Raw genomic sequence first — 12037 nt, 5'->3', positions numbered from 1 at the left:
CATTTAATATGGTTCTTGCAAAACAAGTGATTATATAGGTCCAATTAGTCCCTGTGGATTCGACACCCTTACTTGTGCTATTATACTCAATATGTTTTAGCATTAGGAAGGTTTAAAACATATCATCAACATGATTGCACCCGTATGATTTGGATATATGTGATGAAAAATAAAAGTGATGTTAGTGTGGTGTTTTGGTTCTCCTCTTAGATGATTACAACACAATATTGCTCCGTTATTAAAGTTCTCCACTCTGATAATGGAGGTGAATATATTAGTTCTGAATTGTCTTGTTTTCTTCGAGATCAAGGAATTCTCCATGAAACTACTTGTCCTTATACTCCGTAACAAAATGGGGTTGCTAAGAGAAAAAATCGTCATATCTTGGAAACTACTCATGCCTTGCTCATTAGTGAGAGAAAAAATGGTTTTGGCCTGAAGTTGTTACCTATGTCGTGTATGTGATTAATCGTGTGCCATCTCGGGTTGTGGAATTTCGTACACCTCTTCAAGTGTTGACGAAACATGTTCCCGTGGTATCCACCAATACTCTTACTCCTCGTGTTTTTTGGATGTGTAGCGTATGTTCATATTCACAAGATTCATTATAGCAAACTAGATCCATGTGCCCTTCAGTGTGTCTTTGTTGGTTTTGCCTCCCAACAAAAAGGGTATAAGTTCTAACATCTTGAAACTCAACATATGTATGTGACAATGGATGTTACCTTTTTTGAATTAAATTATTTTTATTCTCCAATCCCATCACCTTCAGATCACTAGGGTAGAACACTAGTGGTGATTAGGGTGATCTTGGATGGTTAGAGGTACCAAAAGATGTGATATGTACTTCAGGGGGAGCGTGTGTTGAAGAAAATAATAAAAATTGGGCAACAGTATCTTGGCAAGAAACTGTCGAGAGTGATATGGGCCTTCAACTACTACCTATTGAGATAAATACAACTTGTCGGCAAAGTCTTGCCGAGTAAACTACAACAGTCCAGCAGCAGGCTGCTGCTAAACCGAGTACACTAAAGGGAATTGACTCCTGTCGAGCCCATATCACCCTCTCTCTAGCTTGATAGTGCCATCTAATGTGTCTTCTTTGAATGTCCCTGAGGTAAGTACTATGTATGCTCATGTAACTAATCCAAATGATGTTGTAAGTATACTTAAGTGGTCGTCAAGGAAAAATTGTGGTGTTCCTCCTTACAGGTTTTCTCTCGAAGGAAAATTAAGGTTGTGAACACGAATTTTCTTACGATGAAACGAGACAATAACACGGGTACAAAATAATATTTGTATTAATGATTTGGGGGTTACAATCTCTTCTACAAATTTAGCCTCTGATTCGTTCTTCATAAGGTGTAGATTTATGGATTGTGGTATTGATCCTAGAGCCTTCGAGGCTTGATCTTAGGATGAATGGGTAATGAACGATGAACACTTTCTTCAAGGGGCCGTCGAGGCTTGATCTTGAATTGGTGCAAGTTCTTCAAGGGCCGTTGGGGCTTGATCTTGAAGGAGGAAATTCTTCAAGGGCCATTGGAGCTTGATCTTGAAGGAGGATTTGGTGGAAGTTCTTCAAGGGTCGTTGGGCTTGATCTTGACGGAGGATTTGACAAAGAATGAAGAGAGCTTTCTTGATCCTTCGGGATTTGCTTGGGAGCTTTAGAGTTTCAAAGCTTCAAGGTTTTGGTGTGATGTGAATTGGTGAATGAAAATGAATGCCTTGTTTCCTATTTATAGAATTCCAAAACTTGATTTTTGGATTTAAATAATCAGATGAAATAAATAATTTATGCCAAGTGTTGACACGTGTCCTATTTGATGACTTTTTTGATTTATTTTGATTTTTTCATTGAGTCACACACTACGTGTAAAATTTATGTGACACGGGAGCGTTGAAATTTGAATTATTGGTCAACATTTATTTCACCGAAATTTCGATGTCTACAAAGGTATCCAATAGAAAATTATGTGTCATACAAGAATCTTGCACCTAAACGCCAAGCATAGGTAAATAATGTGGAAACGATCCAAGTACCAACCCAAGTTGAGGAGGCCTTGAAGAGTCCTAAATGGGCTGCTGCAATGGATGAAGAGATGATGTCACTATGTAAGAATAATACATGGTTTAGGGTATGGAACTACCAAAAGGAAAAAAAAATAGTTGGATGTAGATGGGTCTTTACAATTCAATATAAGGCCGATGGATCGATAGACAAGTATAAAGCAAAGTTAGTAGCAAAAGCATATACTCAAATGTATGGTGTTGATTACCAGGAAACTTTTTCCTTAGTACCCAAGATGAATATGGTACATGTTCTCATCTCATTAGTTGAAAATTTGGTTGGCCACTAAAATAGTTTGATGTAAAGAATGTTTTTCTTCACGGGCATTTGGAAGAAGAAGTATATATGGATTTTCCTCCCAGGTATAAAGTCAGAGGGAAAACCGGAGTGTGTCAGTTGCAAAAGTCACTTTATGGGCTTAACCAATCACCTCGTGCATGGTTGGGTAAATTTATTCAAGTCATGAGAAGGAATGGATATTACCAAAGCCACTCCGATCACACAGTGTTTGTAAAATGGAGAAGTGGTAAAGTGACATCCTTAATTATTTATGTGGATGACATGATAATAACAGGTGATGATTCGGAAGAGATGGTAAAACTGAAAGAGAATCTTGCCGCTGAGTTTGAGATGAAAAATTTGGGAGATTTAAAATATTTTCTTGGAGTAAAAGTAGCTCGTTTTTCTAAAGGTATTTTCTTATCTCAACGAAAATATGTTCTGGATTTATTGAAGGAAACATGTATGTTTGGATGTAAACCTGTGGACACTCCTGTTATAGAGAAGCATTATTTAGGGATTTATCTATATCAGAAACCGGTTGACGAAGGCAAATATCAAAGACTGGTAGGGAGACTAATTTATTTGGCCCACACTCATCCAGATATTACATATGCAGTGAGTGTGGTGAGTCAGTTTATGCACTCACCAAGTGTGGATCATATGGCTGCAGTTATGCGGATTTTGGTGTATTTAAAGTCTGCTCCGGGGAAAGGACTTTTGTATGAACATCATGGTCATATGAGGAATGTGGTATTTACTGATGCCGATTGGGCAGGTGATGTGACTGATAGGTGCTCTACGTCTGTGTATTTTACATTTGTTGGTGGCAATTGGTTACTTGGCGAAGTAAGAAATAAAAGGTGGTGTCACGGTCTTCTACGGAAGCCGAATACATAGGCATGGTTCATGGAGTGTGTGAGATCCTTTGGTTAAGAAATTTTCTTTTGGGTCAAGGATTCAAGCAAAAAGAGGCGATGAAATTGTATTGTGACAATAAGTCGGCAAGAGAAATAGCAAAGAATGCAGTACAACATGATAGGACGAAGCATGTTGAGGTTGATTGACATTTTATTAAAGAGAAGCTTGAGAAGAAGATTGTGTCAATACCGTTCGTGAACACGAAAGAGCAACTTGTAGATGTTCTTACTCATGCCGTGTGCAGTAGGAGCTTTGATGACTCATTTATCAAGTTAGGCATGTGTGATATCTATGCACCAACTTTCAGGGGGAGTATTGGCGTGAGTCAATATTTAGGAGAAAGGGAATGTAATTATTGTGTAAATATTAGAAGAGTGATGTTATTCTCACCCCGAATGTCTTATCTTCCCACCCACCTTTTAATGAATTTTTGAATTACAAATTTGTCCATTTGCAAAAAGATTGATAAGGACATTAATTATCTTGTTTTGCTTAATTTAAAATTAAAAAAAAAAAGGTTGGATGTGGGAGATGACTTGTCTACCTTAAAACCTAACTCATATTTTCATCTCCTTTCATTAAAAACAAAGTAAAAAAAAAAAAAAATCAAAGAACTTAGAAGATGACATTTTCATTGAAGAGGTGGAAGATGACGCTTCTACGGAAGAAGTGAAAGATTATGTTTCCATTGGAAAGGTAGAATAATAATTTGTGTGTGGGTCATTTGAATTTGTCCATTGTATTTTTAAATTTGTCGTTGTCGAATTCTTTTGAATTTGGATACCTCTGTCGTTTCCATTTGAATTTGCAGACCATAGTGGTTTTCATTTACATATTATTTGTTTATATTTTTTAAGAGACAATTTTATAATTTCATATGTATGTATATATTAAAGGTTATTTTGATAATAATAGTGGGTGGGGAAATAGCATTTTAATTTTTTAACTTTTTAAGGTGGGTGGGATTATAATGTCGGTGGAAAAATAAGACAATGGAGTGGGTCTTGTTTTAAGAAGGATATATTTGTGCAATACATGAAAATTAAACCGTATATTTGTATTAGAAGTTGGGGTGAGATTGGAGAAAGAGATGTTGAAGTAGTCTAGAATCTCCTTAAGACAATCAGAAAGAGGAAATTTCAAACCCAACTCCAAGTACCAAAGGTGAATCCTGGTACATGGACACTTTCATGAGAGGGTTGAGGCAGAACCGCTTGAATATCTTGGCCAACCTTTCACCAGACCTTACATCCGTTAAGAAAATCCCAATGGGGGCAAACAAAGGCTTCTCATTCTTCTTTACAACGTACCCTGACCATAGGAGGATCATAATGGGAACCATAGTGGGCTGTTGGGGCAAGAAGAACATATTATGAGGTCATTTTTTTGGTAGGAAAGCATAGAAGAGGATATTGAAAGTTTGGGTTTAGAACAAAGGAGGCTAAAGACTTGCACAATAACAGTAGAATACTCGAAAGCTTTGGAAGTGTGAAGAAAGTGAGGAGAAATCCAACGATATTTATAGAGGGTACTTTGGAGCATCTTACCGTTGAATCTGGATTGTCTCGCCCCAAGCACCCTCACACCCCCACCCCGCCATTGCCCCATCCTCTCACCGCCACTACCCCACCCTCTCACCGCCACTACCCTACCCTCTCACCGCCACTATCCCATCAAGACCATGGTGGGGTTTAGTACTAGTATTAGTATTACTAACTAGGAAAAGTTTTAAATTATAAATTAGGAAAAGTTTTAAATTAGTAATTAACAAAAGTTTTAAATTAGTATTAGGAAAAGTTTTAAATTACTAATTTTAGTTGAAATTAGTAATTTAAAACTTTTCCTAATACTAATTTAAAACTTGAAATTAGTAATTTTTGGATTTTAGTAATAATTTTAATTGAAATAATAATTTTAGTTGAAATTAGTAATTTTAGGACAACTTATTAATTTTTTACTAATTAAAGATAAATTTTGTATATTAGGATTTAGGAAAAGTTGTAAATTTAAGGAGTGGTTTATGTGTTAGATCTCACATCGTCCAGAGAAGTGGATCGTCTATGTACATGCTCACCTTCTTTAGCACGAGGCCTTTTGGGAGCTCATTGGCTTCGGGTTCCGTAGGAACTCCGAAGTTGAGCAAGATCGCAGCGAGAGCAACCCCAGAATGGGTGACTCACTGGGAAGTTCTCGTGTGAGTTCGGGTCGGGATGTGACAGTTTAGGATTATTTATTTATTTTAGAAGGTTTCTTTTTATTAGCACCTGTTGACCCTAAAAACTACCAAGCCTACGTGGCACGCAGGTCGAGTAATCTATGAGCTAACTACGTCCTTTGGTTGAATGCGGGGCATGCCAACTTGTCGGCCGAGCTCGGTCGAGGAGTAAAATATGTTGATGTTGCGTTGGGTGTGCGACTGACTTCTACGTCTTGCGATTGCGGCCGAAGAAGGAACACGTCTTGGCCTCCTGGGTTCTCAAACCTGAAGACAAGGCTACTATTCTTATGAAGTTCACAAATCGTTGTCGTCGGATTCGGTCACTGTGATGTTATTCGTCAAAGTAAACTCACGCTGAATCGACACCAAAGTGTAAGGGCACAAATACTCAAAGCGGATATAAGTCTTAACAGTAAACGTGGTTCGGCCGTCAAAGTATCGAACTCTAAATCCCACTTAAGAGTATCCAATCGTAAAATAGCTTGATGTACTATGTGCCGAGCCCAATAAACTGTAACACCTCACTTCACCGAAAAGGCTGATGAGATGACCTCGACCAACAAGGATTCAGAAATCCTTCTTGACCAAGACTTGGATAGATAACCAGTCGCCCTCGACGCAATGGTGTCTATGTCGACTGAAGATGCTGCGAGATCGGCTGATTCTACGGCGACAGTGCTGTTTATGCCAATTGAAGATATCACCGGTTGCCTTCACAGTGCTGTTTATGCCAACTGAAGATGTGTCGGCGAAAAAGAAAAGAAAGAATCTCAAGGTTGTTGAGAGAATTTGCGCAGGGCAGTTGTGTGTGGAATTAGAGGGGCTTGTTTCGATACCTCCCCATCCTATTTATAGCAACCAACATGTATTGAATCAATCACTCCCGGATTAGAACTCCTTCTCATGATCCAACTCTATCTCGACCAATCCTATTCTTACTAGGACTTTGAACATAACTCGTTATCAGACCGTATTCAATCTCGGCATCCTGATCCTGTCAAGACTCCCTCTCATAACAGGATTCGTCCACATTCCACTTTTTGATAGGATACGGCCAACTTCGACTGCGCGGCCCATGGGCTAAATATCTTCTAATGACACATGTTTACAACTTCTGGGCCGAGGATGAATCTAAACTCAGCCTATCCAACACTGGGCCGAAAAAATCTAACTTGGCCCAAAACAATATTTTTGGGCCCAAACAGCACCTCACATAAGGTTGAATACACCTCACATTAAAATTTGATATCAAATGACTTATATACCTTACCATGTAATGACAATTTTGACCTCATAAGGTTTTAAAATAAAATTAAATACACCCCAATCATTTTTTACATATATCTCAAGATTATTTATTTTCTTCAACTCTTAAAATCACTCTCCCTCTCCATTGCAAAACAAACCGTAATCAATAAAACTACAAACACATTGATTAAAAAATATTTTTCGGAAGCTTCACATGATGTGAAGGTTTCATATTTTGTTTATTATTTTAGTGACTTCAACGACATCTGCAAGCCTATAAATTGATATCTCTTGAAAAAAGTATGGTCGATTCATGGATAACTCTCACCCCGCATCTGTTACTGCTTTCTGGGGTTGTGGCTCAAGATTGAGAGGCCTAATTATGTTATTTTATAATTATCTTATTGTAACGTGCTTCAGCCTGCATGCCATTGTGTTTGTGATTGTGCCCCCACTCACAGTGAAAGCCATGAGGGATAATATGGCCGGATGATCTTCATGAAATCGACTCTCACCCTAAAAGCATCTACTCAGATGCTTATGCAGGTTAAGGAGTTTCGATTGGCTTTAAACTTTCGAGAGCTGAAATTCTTCTATCCAATGTATCATGGAAGCATTTTGGTCAATTTTCTACATATATTCTACCTTTTAAAACCGGTTTCAATGTTTTGTGACTATACAGAAGTAAAAAATAAAATATGTATTTGCACCTAAAACGTGAAAAGTGTGGGGTGTATGTAGAAAATGTTAAATGTGGGATGTATGTAACAAAATGTAGTGTGTATTTTGAAAGTGTGGGGTGTAAGGGAATTATGGTAAAATAAGTAGGGTGTATTAAGATAAATTTTAACTAAAAAAGTAAGTGTAAGGTGTATTAAGTATGTGAGGTGTATTTAACAATATGTGAGGTATTAATAAAACAAGTCTTTTAGAATTAGGATAAATTCTTAATGTTAGGATTAAAGTTTCAAATTTTCAATGATTTTTTGTAATTTGACGATTGATTTTATATTTTCTGCAACTGTATAGACGTCGCGGCTTATTTGTAGTTGTAAGGTTGCGACGAGTGCACTTCCATTTAGGGCTGGGTTCGGTTCAAAACGGTTCGGTTTTTTGCCAAAATCAAAACCGAACCGAAATTTCGGTTCAGTTCGGTTCGGTTCATTTTTTTTCGATTTTTTTTTTATTCGGTTTTTTTCGGTTTCGGTTTTTTCCAATTCGGTTTCGGTTTTTTTTCGGTTGTTTATTTTTATTTTTTAAATGATGTAAATGGAAGGAACCTCCCTTGCAACCTCCCAGTTCTCATATATCAGAGAATTGAGAGCCTTAAAATCCTGAATATATTCAAGTAATTCAACTTTATGATCATGGAATAATACAGAAACATATATTCAAAATTCTCAAAACTTAAGCAAATACAGAAACATATATTCTTCAAGGAAATGTACATCGTCGGGATTCAAAATTCTAAAACTTTAAAATTTACAAAATCATGAAATAATTCAACAAATTAGTTGATCGATGCAGATCAAAACAAAACAAAAAAAAAAAGGAAATGGGTTCGTCTAAATGCCATAATCTGACTCCAATATTGCATGCCCAGTGCCCACATTCAAATTCAAACTCACAGTCAAGTCCACAATAGATCTAGAAAATTCCAAAACTTATTTAGAGAAAAATACAAACTTTTTCACCTTAAATTACATAAATTTCAAATGGGTAACCATAAAATTAAAAACCCATGAACTGACAAATAAATAAAACCCACAACCTTTGCTGCAACGATATCACCATGACTGTTGCAAGCTCTTACAATTCCTCTTTTCGTCGGGTCTCGAAAGGGGCGAGGGAAAATCATGGTTTGGAAAAAGGAATCTGCGAGGAGAACAGGAGAGGACTGGAGAGAGAGTGATTTGGAGGAAGAGAGGAAGGAGAGAGAGAGAGAGAGAGAGAGAGAGAGAGAGAGATTGAGGAAGCATAGGTAGAAAGGAAGCAGCGAACGGACATAGAGAAATAGAGAAGTGTTTGAGATCTGAAATGAAATGGGAGTGAGACGGCTAGGGTTTGTAAAGTTAGAAAATTTTATAAAGCATTAAACATAAGAAACCTATAAATATATTACTGGTACAATTATAACCACATGGAGCCTACAGCAAGTTGGCTTGCACCAGCTAACCCCAACATGCAGGGAAGGGTTTCAAACCCTGATGCCGACATGTATTTTTTTAGTATTTATATATGATTTTTTTTTTCGGTTCGGTTCGGTTCAGTTCGGTTTCCGAACCTCAAAAATCGAAACCGAACCAGCCAGATTCGGTTTGGTTCGATTTGACAGTTTCGGTTCGGGTTTTTTCGACCTCAGTTCGGTTTGGTTTTCGGTTTTTTGAATCCACCCCTACTTCCATTGCCTCCCTCACCTGCTACTGCTACCGCCACTGATTCACCTCAAGTGGACCCCACGCAATTCCACTGGTTCATCTGGTTAGCCCTCGGGTCCGGCGCCTGCGTCATCGACATCTTTGGTGGTGCTTCGACTCAGCACTAGACTTACTAACCAGCGACCCCCACACCAAACACTTCCTCGGCATCGACATCCACAGTCGAAGAAAAAGGCTCTCAGACAGGTAAAATTTAATATTATACTTTTACATTGCTATTCTTTTCATTTGTACAGTATTTTATGTTGAATATCATTGCTTTCATGCTCCAATTATTTGTTTGTCCTAAACGTGTAATTAAACTGTTGAAAATGTTGGTTGGATATGAAATATTGTTTTTTAGTGTTTGCAAGGTTTGTAAAATTGTGGAATTTTTTAGGTCGACGGGCCGAGGGCTCACTCCAAGAACACTGATATTGTCCCCACTTAACCACCTGCACAATTCTCAAGTGTGGGGTTTTATCACAAAAGGTTTCGATGTTAGTTAGAGTGGGGTAATTGATGCGAAATATATAAGCACACAAATTAAACCCTCTTTTTGACAATTGTAGTATAGATGTAAGTAGGGTATCGTTCTAGGCCGGGGATTAGGAGGGATTGCTAATCTATTCTAAATTAACTTAAAAATATTAAACAAGACTCAAGGACACAAAACTAGGCTAAAAACTCTAATAACTCGAAACACACTTAAAATGACTCAAAATAATGAAAACAATTAAATTAAACACTAGGAACTGAAATGGACGGAAATTAAATTAAAAGACTAACAATAAAGAAAACTAACTAAATAATATAATTTAATAATGGATGGGTGTTTGGTTTTGATGAAAAGTAAATTAAACTTAATTAAATTACAGAATTGATAAAAACATAAAATTAAGGTAAAAGGATAAATGACGGACTAGCTAGAGGGTTTTTCTCCACACATGACACATATGCAACCTAAATTGATTTTCAGTTGTTCTTTCAATAAGTTGTGAATTTCAACACTTCAGATTAACCGTGAATAGCACTTTTTTAATCTTCAAGTTTTCCTTAAGTTATTGAATTGGACGGGAAAACGCATACAACAATTCAAAACATTCTTCAAAAGTCCCCTACGTGAAAAGCACAATAGAGATACAATCAAAGATCATTAAACTTTGTGAAAACTATAAGCATTGACGAGGCATTCGTAACTATGAAAAGCATGATACTCTTGCCAAGAATTTACTTAACGTGATTGTGACTAGCAACCTTTACTACTTGTGAAAATAAGTTCATAACGATTAGGTGAAATTCACATATATTCTAGCATCAAATTCATGCATGTAAATTAAGCGTGCACTCTCAACCAACATACACAAATCAGTTTTTATACGAACGGATAAGTAAATTGAAATCACAACTTATGAAATCACAACCGAAGGTAAGCAATTCATATTACAAATATATTCATGGCTTTGAATTAACCTCTAGCCAAAATAAATTTAATTACACATTATTAAAACAAAAATAAAATAGAAGTTTGAAAAGATTTAACCGAGAGAGAGTGAATTGGCGCTCCACAGGTTCTGCTCTCTATTTCTCGCACTGCACAATTCTTTTCTTGGTTCTCCGTGCTGATGCCTTTGCTGCCAAGAGGCAGATTTTTGCTCTCTGTCCTCGAGGCTAATGCCTCCTCTCGGTTTCTTTTCTCCTGCACAGCAGCAAGTGCTGCTTCTCTCTGACCTCCTGGTTTCTCACTCCCGTCTTCTCTCTGCCTCCTGCGCTCTCTGCGAGCTGCCCAAAGGCAGCTCCCCTCTCCCGCTCCAAGACCCCCCCTGTATCTCCTCTCCTCTCTCCTCCTTCTATTCTCCCGCTGCCAACCCCACTATGCAGTGCTTTCTGTTTCTTTTATTATGCGCATGTCTTTCACTTTGGCAGCCAGGCTGCCCTCCACTTTTCCAGCTTATTTTTATTCCCTTTGACCAGCTGCAAAGCAGCTTTCACCCTAGCTTTTGACTGTCATCACACAGCTGCCCACGCAACTATTTCTTTTTCGTCACAGACAGCCCACCTGTCTCTCCTGGATCCCCCCTCATTATCCTTCTTTATTTTTTTTCATTTCTTTTCTTCTTTCTTTTATTTTTTATTTTTTTCCTTTTCTTTTCTTTATTCTTTCTACAAAACATATCAAATCTTATAAACACAAAAATAACGTAAATAGCTCAAAAATATAAGGAACTAACTAAGAAAAGACGAGTGAAATCGAAGTAAAAATATATATAAATATGATCCGATCAAATACCCCCACACTTAACTTTTGCTAGTCCTCGAGCAAAACAAAGAAAACATGAAAAAGTACTAACATGAAAAACATTAGTTTCCCCCTATGTGACCCTCATAGAATTTCATTCAAGAAAACAAATCATCAAGAACCATAGCTAGCACCAAACAAGTTAATCCAAGTTCAAATTCCTAATTCAAATATTAGCAGTAATCTTTAAATCATCCTTGAAGTGTAGTGTGTGAGATAGCCATGCTAATGCAATTTCAAGTTTTTATTTTTAAAATCATCATATGCAAACTAGCAACCTTCTCACGGGATATGCACTCAATCACACATGTGTTTAGTTTTAATGTGTTTCGCTCAAAGAATCAAATGTGAAATTTCTACCATAAGCTTGCATAAAGATCTCATCTCCACAATCATAATTGCAAAACTTAAATCAAGAGGACTTTTATTGGATGTAATGAGGTTTAGGGAGAGGGTTATTGAAACGAAAGAATAGGAAAACACAAGTTCCAAGCTACATTGCAAGCAATTCTTTTCTTTAGATTTATAAAAACTCAAGCTCTCCAACGATTCTTTTAGCACCTCCAACCATACCCTTAAACTG

Source organism: Malus sylvestris, chromosome 4 (genome assembly GCF_916048215.2).
Source record: "Malus sylvestris chromosome 4, drMalSylv7.2, whole genome shotgun sequence".
NCBI lineage: Eukaryota > Viridiplantae > Streptophyta > Magnoliopsida > Rosales > Rosaceae > Malus > Malus sylvestris.
This window is presented reverse-complemented; position numbering follows the sequence as displayed.